Below are 13,662 nucleotides of genomic sequence, written 5' to 3' on the forward strand. Positions count from 1 at the left end.
GTATATATTTCTTTTTCTTTTAACATTACACATGACCTATTACAAACTCTTTCCTAATTCATGAGTATCATGTATTGATGTATCAGTTTTAACCAATAAGTGCATTGCAAGATGCGGCTAAAGTGAGAATTAAATTTGTGTATTCTATCAAAAGCTTTTTTGTGCAGTTCCAAGCCCAAAACACAGACTTGGTCATTCTATATACTCAAATGTTCTTTTAATATTTACTTTGATCAGTGCAGATTAAATATAGACAAAACTTATGAACAATATGTAGTTGACTGTAATAAGATATTCCAAATAGTGAAGAGAAAAATATTAAGACGCTGTATTTAGTGGCTATGTACGAATGGGCAATAGTATGCACATAATCATCCATTTATATGTTCCTCTTCATAACCATAATACTTGTACTTTTCATTATATCGTTCATCACATTTATATTATATTTTTCTTAATTATCATTTTTTTTTTCCATTTGAAAGCATATCTCATCACCATATCCTATTTTCGTTTAATAGTGTTGAAATTATTTTCAATTGACGTGTGTTTTTATTCACATGTGATTTAGAACCAACAACTGTAGAAAACAGTCGTGTGACAAGCTTTCACTATAGTCATTCAACCACAACTAACTTCGGGCAGTCGAAAGGTTAATATTGTAATTCATATTTTTTTTCATTTAGCAATTAATTGTAACAAAGGTACATTATATTGAATTTTTGATAGTTTTCACATTTGACATTTGAGAACTATAAAACGCTAAATCTTTTAATTTGTCCGTTTTATCTTTTTTCCCTTAAAATTTTAACTTTTAGTTTTTGCTTTGAAAAAACTGAAAATTAGATGAAAATTTTGCTTCCTTTTTGTATTTCCCTTTCTTTTTCGTTTTGATGAAACATAACACTGAACGCGTCTTCTTGTTTCCCTTTTTTGTTCCGAAATCAGAAAAAGGAATGTTCTTATCGCGCCGCTGTCATGGTACGATGAAATACGACGGGATATTGAAAACACGTGCGCTTGCAATGACATTGCATAGGGCAGTAAACGAATTATGTAACAGTACCGTGATTCAGTGCATTTTTATTTTTGTCATTATTGCTTTTAAAAATCATTGTCATTATTAATTCAGCTTCTATTGCTTTACACAATTAGGATTTTTCATCATTTGTTATAATATTTTATATTGTTACTACTAATGTCACCATTATTAATGCCATCTTTTAAAAATCGTACTTAGCTTTATTATATTATCGGAGTAAAGTATATTTAGTTGTCATTGTAGTTGATGTTTATGTTACTTTTACCGACATTCTTATTAGTATGTACTCTTCCAAAATATTACCAAGGAGATATCTTATATTCATGACACCTTCAACATTTCAAATACTAATATATTAACCAATTAGCTCGAGTTAAAAAAAAGTGTTTATGCATTGACGACTCTATTCTAAACTATAGGCAAGCAATATTTATAATATTCGAACGTATTTTTACATTCCAAAAAGTTGCACAGTGATCATTATTAATCTACTCAATTAGCTTTTGTCAATCGTGGACCTTTTGAATATTTCAAAACTCAATTTGCAGGCTTTGTGGGAAATGTCACAACGCACACGACGCTACTACAAATCACCAAAGAAGCAGGTAAATTTTATCATTAATAAGCTTAGATGACATGTTAAAAATGCCTACGAGTATAATGCAAAACATAAAAAAAAATACCTGTGTAAACTCGGATGAGCTAAAATGCGTGCGGGTACGTATGTGTGCTTTATACTTTTCTCACGATACATATGAATCCAATACGTGTGAAATACATATTGGATTTTTTTTTTTTGGGGGGGTCGCCTGAAAGAAGTTTTGAAGAGACCCAGTGATCAATTTCCTTTTGATATGTACCGTTATTTTAAGAAGAAATAAACAAGTTCAATCAAACATCCACGCCATGAACAGGACCATCCAACCACTCATGTTATTATCTAGCTCGGTGGACCATCCAAGTCAATGAACAAACAATCCCAACAAACCATCCAATTATCAAACTTAACCGACCATCTAAGTCATTTAAAAGTCAGCTATCAAAGTCAATAAACAAACCCAACCAACGGTCAATGTCAATAATCAATCCCAACCAACCATCCACAGGGGTGGATCCAGCCTTCGCCAATAGGGGGGGGGGGGGGTTCAGCCATATTTTCCCCGATTTGTCGCTCGAAGATGACATTTGTTTGTTTCTTTGAGAGATAGTCCTATTCACTTCTTAGCTTTATTCTGATTAATCAACATAATAATATCATAATATATAATGTGAGTGCGAATCGCAAGCTAATTTTGGGGGAAATTTGTATGTATTTTTTCCTAAAATTTGAACATTCTGGGCAATTTTTGTTATCCTGAAATGTAACTAAATAAAAACTACGAACGCGAAGCGCGAGCAGAAATGAACTGATGAAAAGGGTACCTGTTAAAGACTGCTTGCAGTTAGATATGAAGACGTTCATTTCAATTATCAAATAAAGCGAGCGCGAAGCAAGAGATGAAAAATTGACATTTCTACATATAGAATTAAAAAAAAATAATCATTTTTGGTAATAGTGAACAAGATAGCTATATAACTAAACAATTGATGCGAGCGCGAAATACGAGTGGAACCTTGAGATTTACACCTAAAAACGGAAGTAAAAATCCAAGAGAAAATATAAACAAACAGTTGAAATTGTTTGCACTGCATACTATCATCATTATTATTGTTACTATTATCATGATTATAATTATTATTATATGAACAGCTCAGTTGCAAAAGGGGCTAGGTCGATTTTTCGTCCTTTCTTTTTTGGTCTCAATATATAGATTCTTAGTAGCTCTATAAGGTGATATCAAAGAAAAGTTAAATTCCCATTAAAAAGTGAAAAAATGGCAAAGAAAAATCCCTTTTCAAAAGGGGTTAGGTCCATTTCAGTCTGGTTTCAGTCTAGGTCCCAAAATTCATTTATTTCTATTTGGGAAAAAATATTTTAAATAACAACTATGAAGACGGGTAGATTTATCTTTTACCCAATTTTATGTTCTCATGGTATGGTATCATGAATATTTACTTTCGCATAAGAGTATTGCAATATGGGAGAACAAAACAAAACTGTTTTCTTTGAGTTGACCTAACCCAACAAAACTCTTCTGAAGAGCTCATATTTTGTCCAAATCTCTTAGGTCTACTTTTCCTTAATTTTATTGTTTTCTGTCTCAAAACCTATCAAAATAAATAAAATTGAATTTGAATTTAGATTTTTAATCGCTCTGATGATACCAATGAAAATTTGAAATTCACCTTAAAACGTGGCAAAGAATAATGATTTTTTTATTCCTAGGATATTAGATTCATTTCAGTTTGGTTGCAAACTTAAAAAGCAGTTAGTTCCACAATGATAATTTTGGAAAAATATATATATGATACATATTTTGTGTAATTTAAGGAATTTTCGCCAAACAACTGGGATTTCATCTGGATCATAACATTGGATTTTAATCAGCACTTCAAGAGTTGTAAGATATTTTTTTTTTAATTTTGTTGATTAATCTACATGTATTTCCTGTAATAAAAAAGAGAGGATATCCACTTTGAATCTATTTTTTGTCATTGGTATTTGTTGCAGTATCGTAACATATATAAAAAATGAAGGCAGGCAAATTTCTTTTATACCTAATTTTATGTTCACATGATAGGTGGTACATTATCACATTGTAATAAGAGACAGTAAAAACAGGATTTTCTCGGAATGTTTCAAAGTGGGCCTAACCCCCTTTGCAACAAATCTCTTCAGATGTTAATATCGTTTTTATTATGCTTATCATCATAATGATTATACTTATTCTCGTCATTATAATTATTATGATTTTAATCACCATCGTCATCAATATCATCATTATCACCACCATCATCGTCATCATCTTAATTAGTTTTTCGGGGTAAAGGGGCTGTACACACACGTCCCTGTTCTATTTGGAGTTTCAATATGAGTTTAAACCTGTAAAATTCTTACTATTAATGCGATTGAAATTTTAAATGACATGTTTTCTATTTGCTATATATTCTGTTAAATTATTGTTCATATTCCTGTGACTTATATTTATTAAATATTTTTGGCAGGGAAGAGCACTTTCCAGCAATCATTTACTCAGTATTATAAGTGTACTTTTATGATTGTATGATATTACAGAAGGGTGGTTGTGTTTATGGCAGGGACACGATAGTTTCATTTATTATTAAAGTGACTACCAAGCGACAGAATGTAGGAACTCTCATAGAAAAATCCTAACAAAGTTCACTATTATCATAACGCAATCGTAAGATAAACATCTTATTGATATCATCCTCATTCTTTGGGCCCCCGTATAAGTTGGAATATGAAGAAGAAAATGTGTCTGTTAATAAGGTATGGCACAAAACATCTGTGCACTATTTTTTATCAACATTATTAACGTGTTTGTGTCTGAAATTCAGTTGAAGATTGGAAGCCAGTTTACACTGTCATTATTGTTGGAAGTTCGAGCTTTGTGATTTTCATTGTAAGCGTCTGTGGTATCATCGGCTATAGAAAAAGCATAGGTAAGTCTTTATGTGTTAGGAGGCTTGCTGAACATCAGATTAACATTTGGCACGTGATAGTTTTGAAACTATCTGAAAATTATCGCTAGAGGGTTAGGTATTCATTTGTCTCGCAATCTACTATGGTCAACAAGGAAATTCGTGATCACTCTCGCAAAAAGTGTTCACTAGCTTACAAGTTCACGAGCTTTCGAGTGCCGCTGCAACTCTTTATCAAGTGACACGGATTGTCCGATATCGTACTCTATTTATACTAACCTCCAAGACCGTACGCACAAACGCGAGAACAATAGGTGGGCACTGATCCGTTGTGTGATTGGTCAGGAGTTATGCAAATAAGCCGGGGGTATATGCAAATACGCCGTGGGTCGGCAATATGCAAATGAGACCAAAATTGGCGGGCTCGCTAGTTTCCCGTGGGCGGGGGTTGACTGGCTGAGCGGTCCCTCGATCGGGGCCGGGAACGATCGGGTCGGCGTGCACTGCCAGGTAAGGGGGTATTGTGCTGTCGGATGGTTCGCATCCAGAAATCGGGGATGTCGATCCCGCTGTCTCTGTTGAAATTGTTAGGACAAAGACGTATACTAATAGCCTCCTTAATCCTGCGTGTATACCAATGTCTTTCTTTGGCAATGCAATGTACACCCTCCCAATCTGGGTGGTGTTGCTTCTCCCAAGCATGTTCTGCCACCGCGGATGTGTCGGTTCGCTGTAACCGAACATCGCGCTTGTGTTCAGAAATGCGTTCAACTATCGGTCGGGCTGTCTCTCCGATGTAAGACCCGTCACATCCCTGGCAAGGAATGTTGTATACTACGCCACCACGTCTGTGATCAGGGATAGGGTCTTTGGGGCGTACAAGCTGTTTGCGTAAGGTGGTGTCCGGTAAGCGAAAACCCGTTCGGATACCTTGACCTTCTAATCGGCGTTTAAGTTGTTGTGAAAGGCCATCTATGTATGGCAAGACTGTACAAGTCTTGAAAACCTTCTGATCCCTTGGTGGTTGTTTTTTCTTGAAAGTATTCTTGATAAAACGGCGTGGGTAGCCGTTACTGTATAAGGCGCCCCGTATGTGTGCTCTTTCTTTCGGGAGTTCAGGCGGGTGAGTTATAACTTGTAAGCTAGTGATCTTGTAAGCTAGTGAACACTTTTTGCGAGAGTGATCACGAATTTCCTAGAAAGCCAGTGAACACTTTTTGCGAGTGTCACATTAAAAATGCATTTATTTTATTTTATTTATTTTCCTCAGCGAAGCTTGCTTATTTATCTAAGTTTCACTCCACAGCAAGGTTGCTAAGAGACAAGGAGTAGATCTTATGCAAGAGTGAGTAGGAGATGAGAGAACTGTGTGTGAGATTCCTTTTGCTAGAATTGAATTGCATTTCTATTGTGTGTTGTGTCTAGGGTGGTAGACTTGTATAGGTCCCTTTTAGTGAGCTCAGTGAGCCTTTCTTTTTAAACAGCTGCTTAAAATATTTTTGGGGAAATTCCAAAATTGGGAGGAGACCCCAGTAGCTTTCCACTAGTTTTCTAGCATTGCATCTTGGAGACTTTGTGTAACACACACCTATGCAATTTTGGGGCAGTCGCCATTTTATCTGCCATCTTGATAATTTTTGAATTTCAACTTTAAGCAGAAAAGCAGCCTTACTTGTTTGATATTGGCTGGAACTTATAAATACCTGTATGAGGTCAGATTTAGCAGAATATATGCTGTTATTTTATGCCTGAATAGAAGAAGCCATCGGTAAGTTAATCTGTGATTTCTTCTAATTCTTAAAACAAAAATAAAAACTAAACAAAAAAGAAAAACCTTGAAAGACTTCAGAGATGATTTGAACTGTTGATGTAAATTTGTATAAACTTTATGAAATAGTTATGCACTTGTGAGGAAGAATATCAGTATCATAAAAGGATGTTATTTTACAAGTTTATGTGACAGTTAATTCAAACTTTATAAAATAATATTTATGAATGTGATTTGAACCTCAGAGTTATAGAATTTTCAAACAAGTTTTCATCAATTATAGTATGACATGAAAAATGAAAATAACTTCCGATGTACTTGTTAGGATATATCGTAGAGAGATTCTTGGTTTTGTCTTTAATTTTAGATGGTTCCAAGATCGGGATATTTTCCAACACCGGATAATTTCCAGGATCGGGACATTTCCCAAGGTCGGGTCGTTTAGGAGACTGGTGAATTATTAGTAAGCTGAGAATATAAAGCGCCGTCTTTGATGGAGGTTTTCGGCCAACAGATAAGTTATTATAAAGAACAGTGAGAGAAAAAGCAGGAGGACTTTTCTTTAAATGTGAACTCGATTTCTGAATATCAGAAAGTCTAACGATTGGAGATTTGAGATTGAAGATACAGACATTAATTATGACTGAACAGTTGATTGATAGAAGTATTGATTTGAATTTGGATCCTTGTAAGATATGTCGGATGATAGTCTTGAGCTAGAGTTTGGAGAACAGCTCAAGTTTCAGGTGTTAGAAGATAAAATGTGATCAGAAAAATATATTAGGTCAGAGATACAAAATGGTGAAAGTAGAATTATATATGAAGGTGGATTAATGCAGGATCCTTTCATAATTATGAATGTTTGGTAGTTATGATTGTGAAAAGAATGAAACAAAGTTAAAGGTTCAATTGATATTTTTTGAAGGTATTGTTACAAGTGAAAGTGTAATATACTGAAACGTAAGTTGTTGATTAGATCAGTACAGGGTCTTTTCAGGGATACTGGAGTAAGAAACAGGTCGAGAGTTAGGAAGTTATAGATTGGATCAAATCAGGATCCTTTGCTTATTTTATGATTGTAAACTTGTGAATCAGAGTACTTTTCAGAACACTTTATCATTTGAGGTGTTAGTTTTATTTCCCCTTTTGAACGTCAAAGAGAGATATGTTGATATTGGAGTTTTGTATACTGAAATAAATTGTAAATTGTGATTTGGTATATATTGAGTTTTACTTGAATTTTATTTGGAGTCCGCCCATGTGACAGCGAGAGTGATCATGAATTTCCTTGTTGACCATAGTAGATTGCGAGACAAATGAATACCCTCTAGCGATTATTTCAATCCGCAATAATGTACCTATTTAGTATCTGAAAATTATTTACATTTTTTTTAATGAATAGTTTATGATCTTTACAATCATATCCTACTGGAGTTTCTAAGTATGTAATAGGCCAGGGGTTCTCAAACTACGCCTCGCTGAGCTTCTTAATCCGGCCCGCGAGACTCTGCTGGTTTTTTTTTAATCACTTTTAAGTCACAATATGAAACATTGCTCAATATGATTGTATTGTGTGTCAATTTAGCCCTAACCGTACGTAAAAGTACGTATGACAGTCAAATTAATTTTACTTTTAAACAAAATTAAGTGGAGTCTTTTCCGTCTGTTCGATCTACTTTCTTATTAGATGACCAGCGCTGTTCTCACCATGTTTGGATCTACATGCAGGTGCCAAAGTGCACTTTCCACAATGAACATTTTAAAGATCTAACTCATGCAGAAGTACCTTGGAGGGGCCGCTGAATGGTTTTCAAGGAGGGGGGGGGGGCTGGCCATGCAAAAAATCACAATCATATGGTCATTTTATGTTTTTTGTACATGGTTTGGGAAAAAAGTGGGGGACTGAAGCCGCCCGGTTCCGCGGCCCCTGCTTGACCAGTGCCTTCGTCTGGCAATTACACCTTTTGTGCCAAGGTTCAAGCAACTTGTTGCTGACAGACTGTCATATTGAAAGTTACCAGGAGACTGACATCCTTGTTACAGTCTACAACAGACATGCTCTATTATTCATTCTACTTTGACTACAAAACATACTGACACTTCAAGATATTATCATCTCCCCAATATCAGGTATATATTAGGTAAAATCTAGATTCCTAAAATTTTGTTATCATTAATATTGACTCTCGCTGTATTTTGAAATATTTTCTAATTTTGCCTGCGTTCCACATGAAACTGTTATAAATTTGTTGGATTAATGCTATCAAAATAAGGGCCAGATTGCACAAGAGAGCATATAAATGTAGAACCCCGACTGCAAGGGTCATCGCGCTTCGCGCACATTATTTTCTCTATTTCACCCTGGCCCTTTCAGGTTTACTTGGAGTCTCATCTTGCCCTTCAAAGAAAAAGTTTAAGAACCCCTGGTATAGGCCTTACAACATGTAACGATATTTTGTAAAAATTTGAACAAATGAATACATTTGAAGATATCGTTCATGTATAAAAAAAATCCTCCAATCAAGTCATTCGTTAATAACGTCTCATTTCTAGGACTATATCCTGTATTTTCTATCAATATTGTTGATTGTCCTCTGGTACACAGTCCTTTTAAGCACCTGCTATGTAGGCCTATCAGATTTCTCAGTATTAATCATGTTAATATTCACATTAACGTTAGTCAGGTAAAATTATGTCTGTCTTCCCATAGTTAGACGTTCTGTTAAGGCTGAATCCACCGCAAATGCCCGAGAGTCGACACCACGACAAAATCGAGGTGCATTGCCACTGACGCCAGCTGACCATCGTACATTACCCGATCGACCATCACCAACTCCTGGCCGACACAGACCAGTTCCTCCCGTTCCCCCTGATATTCCAATGCGGCCTTTGGTGCCAGTGTCGGAAGATATCAGAGGTTCGGGGGAAGGAGGTGGAAGCCGGAACAGAAGGGTTTGTGGCTACTTTAATTTATGATGATAATGATGCTGCTGCTGTTGATGATGATAATAATAATAACAATAGTAACAATTAAATTCCATAACATTATAACGCACTTACTACGGATATTTCTAAGCACACTGTGATGTAGATATGGTTTATTACGTGAGAGGGGAATATATATATATGCATTTAACTTATTAAACAACTATTTATATAGATTACAAAATTCAATAGATTTAAGAAATTTATTATTCAATAAATTCATTTCCATCACAAATATATTCAAATAAGAATACAGATCAAAGAAAAACACAAATTGAGTACATATCAATCAATAAAAATTACATATGCAATAGTAGAAGTTTATGATAACTAAAGATCGTGTAGTGGTGTCTATGATATTCACTGTCGTACTTTGTCAAAAAAGATAACGAAACTCCAGGGGAAATAGGCATATTCATTTTAATGACACGAGATGATGGGCATAAACCAATAAGAAAACGATCGATCACAAATAATCTGTCAATTAATTGACAGCTATGATTTTTTTAAACTCTCCTTACATTAATTCTTCTTTGGTAATTCTCATGATAGTCTTTCAAATCTCTATGATGTTCTGTGTGAATAATGAAATATTTCTCCATTACCTCTTGAGATGTTGATGCCTTTAACTAAAATCCTTTTGTGCTAATGATATCTTAACATGATTTAACACTAAGTTGATGGAGGAATTTTCATCCCATTCCTTGATGAAACATGTATTATTCTTAACAAAGCCTTTTAATAAAAGTTCATGGGAGGAGGTATTATTTTAGAGATATTAACTAAGCTAAAGGAATTTATAACAATGATTTGATTAGACATTAGGAATTGAAAAATGGTAGCAGCCCATTTACTACCTTTAGTTGCAGTTGGTACTTTCACTTCCAGTTTGCAAGGTCATGGTCCACCTATCGAGCAGCCTTATGGAGCAACTACAGGGTTATTCATGGTGATTAAAACGCAAATAATAATAACGTTTTTTTCTGATGAAGGAACCAGATACTGGACTAGACTACGACTTGTTAAACCATGGATGTTCTTGGGCTGTTCCCCATGTTTACAGAGAAACAACAATGGTTTGGTAAATATGACATCATTTTTTAAGGTTTAAGATATTCCCAGTTGTTAGGGCTAATAGATTTATGATCTCACAGCCTGATAGATAATGAAGGATTATAATTTAACGCTTTTTTAAATTAACGATAATCATTAACTTTTTGTTATTTTTGGTTAAATGAAAGAAAATGCAGTGTTCTAATTCTACTGTAATTTTGGGTGCAAAGTATGCATTAAGATCTCATTTTCTATGAATTATTTGTCATTCTCATTTAGATGTAGTTTGCAGTCTTACCTATTTAATTGTGTTGTTATTTCAGGCGGAATATGCTCAGGTCAGTCGACAGAACATTGACAAAAACAAGACACATTCAAGACATCCTATCAAGAAGGTAATGCAAATTATTCAATGTTTGGAATGCGGATTACTTTTAATTGTTAATCATAGGGATCGGATAATCAATCCAAGGTACCGTAAATACAATATGCTAATTGCATCAAGCTTGAGTTAAACTTCCGCGAAAAATATCAAACTGACGACTGTATTTTACGCACGTCTTGTATAGTAGCATGCAAAGGCTGATGATGGTTTGATTTTATTTTTCTACAGCGAATTGAAGAAGAATATGACGACTCAGATTATGACCTACTTAATCCATGCAGTCTTCCAGGGAGTTCAACCGTACCACATGTCACGGTCTTGGTAAATTAGCATTCCTTTTATTGCACAACCATGTTTACTAAACTGAAAAATTAGCCTTGCAATTCTGCTCGTTATGATAAATGTATGCTGCTTGTAACTTGTTACAGGTGAAATAGGAAGGGAATACATACAGACTCTAATCGATTCGTGTATTGTTTTCTCTTTTTTTCTTTTTTTTTAATCTTAACCCGTTGCCAACGGGAGCCGGCTATATACGGTTCCCCTAAAACTCATTCATGTACGGGAGCCGTATATAGTCGGTTCCCCAAAAGCTATTATTCGCATCCATTTGCAGGCTTTAAAAATACAATTTCATACTATGTTTCTGCCTTTTCTGTGTTATAATTACAATGTCCATTAACTAAACTACACATTCCAGAAAGTCATACGTTTTTACCTTTTGTTTCTATAGTTTATAAAGCATTATAAAACGAGTTATGCTTCGAAGATAGTCCAATATTGGCGTACAGTGGGCACTGCCGAGATGGAAGCTTGATTTCAATGATTTTCAGTTTCGCAGAACCACGTATATACCGTTATCAATAGAAGTGAGGGAAAATAATGGGAGCAGCGAAATGCAACCCAAAACGCACGCAGAGCTCCGTGCGTGCGCTGATATGATCAACGATAGATCGAAAACGATCGATACTATATTAGATTGGGAGGGTTGGGGGGGGGGGTAATGACAAGGGCTGAGTTTCTGTTTGAATTTATTTCGGTGAAGAGGCTGAGGTGATGGGTCAAAAATATATATGCTGATGGCTTCAATTCGTTTAGGTTTTAATAATGATTTATGTATTTATTTTTGTATGTGGAAAATTTCTTTTGTTTTTTATTTGACACTGGAAAAAAATCAATATGTTGGAATTTTCTGTAGAAGTTTCTTCTTGATGCATATAATTATCATCAATGTTATTTATAATTATGTATTGGAAGATGTCTGACATTGTGTTTTATTGTAACATTCATGAAAATATTATGTTTCAAAGTTTTTATTTGTTATATATATTTTATTTTGTATATGAATTGAAGTTGTCAATAAAAACTACTCAATAAAAAAAAAAAATTGCTTGTGAGGTTTCAAAATGGCGCCGTTGATAAAATATAGGAAGAAAAACCATGGATTCAGTTTATAACATCGATTTTTGTTTCTTCTTTCATTTAGGTGCATTATTTTGCCTCTTGAAAATGGCTGTCATAATATTCAAGTTCATGAACTGATCAAGCTAGATCAAACTAGAAGAGAGTTCACGACTTAAAGTTCATATCGATTTCTATAATCCTAAACAAAAAGTGTATACAGCTGGCTATTGAGAATACCTCGGATCGTACGTACACTCTATTTTGTTCTAACGATACGGATGTGGTAATTGATGGAGGCATGGCCCCTTTCCTTTGAAAATCACAAAAGGGCATCCAGCGAAGGTCAATAAAGTTGCCACTTACTAACAATGTAAAAGAGTGACTTGAAAGGGAAGGATGTACGGATGAGTTCACCCTTTGTCAGTTTGGTTTAACACCAAAGAGTGATAAACGCCGTGACATAATAATCGTGCTAATGAAGACTAATATGTGTTATTTACGATGTACAAAGTATATGAAGCATGTTTTATCCATATAATCTCATTATATGAATTTTCGAAAAATCTAAGGTTTCCCCCAATTGATTTTATTCTGATTGAGCATGTTATCGTGGTTTGGTTTGACCTGCATATATAAAAAAATGTGATGCGATAGGAATCAAGAGCATGGAGTAATATGCATTCCATGGATAAATTATTCGAGAATTAGATAGAGGGAATGAAAAGCAGAATATATTAAAATAAAATATTTATGTTTATGTCTGCAAACAGGCCTATAATGCTTTTCACGGAACAAATGATGTAAGCCGGGTAATGAATAAGTAGAGCGCCTTGATCACAATGTTTAGTGGATATTATATGAATTATTAGTCATCATCATGCGGCTCGTTTAATTTTTTTGTATTGCTTGTTAGAAGGGTGCGAGAAAAACGGCATAAAGCATATACTGATTCCTTATATGTCCATTCGGTTATTTGTTTCATTTTGGCCGTACTCCATAGAATATAACAGACGCTCAAGTTTAATAAAGATAAATATGAGATAAAGCAATCAGTACATGAATTAATTAATAAAGACAATTAATTATAATTAGAGATAATATATCACTCAATATGAGCTGGAATATGATATTTAGGCAGGCAAGAATGGCCTTTCTATGTATCTTTTTGAAGCACGCTCTTCCTCTTACAGTTCTCTAATTAACTCGTTATATTTGTATTTTCATCGGAGCTCTTATGGATTGTTGGCTACAAGGAAAAAGGTAGTGGAGAAATAAAACAAGAATTATTTTAATACATCGAAATTCTGTAAAGGTGAATGTACCGGGTGAGAAACTATATACACTTACGACATTTTAGAATTTTACTTTGGCAATGCAGGTTATTATTTTCAGAGTCCTTTTCATCTTGACGAAATTGTATATTAAAACAAACTGAACGCAGGAAATAATAATTTCCGAACGGAAAGTTCCTAAAATGTTAAT

The 13,662-nt window shown here is 34.5% G+C and overlaps 1 long non-coding RNA gene across 1 annotated transcript; it reads left to right on the forward strand.

Moving 5' to 3' along the window:
- Nucleotides 1-6,096: 6,096 nt before the first annotated feature.
- Nucleotides 6,097-7,237, forward strand: LOC121420844. The gene is made up of 2 exons (XR_005970853.1): nucleotides 6,097-6,353; nucleotides 6,721-7,237. It is a non-coding gene; the product is annotated as an uncharacterized LOC121420844 (long non-coding RNA).
- Nucleotides 7,238-13,662: the final 6,425 nt, after the last annotated feature.

This window comes from Lytechinus variegatus, chromosome 8 (assembly GCF_018143015.1).
Source record: "Lytechinus variegatus isolate NC3 chromosome 8, Lvar_3.0, whole genome shotgun sequence".
Taxonomy (NCBI): Eukaryota; Metazoa; Echinodermata; class Echinoidea; order Temnopleuroida; family Toxopneustidae; genus Lytechinus; species Lytechinus variegatus.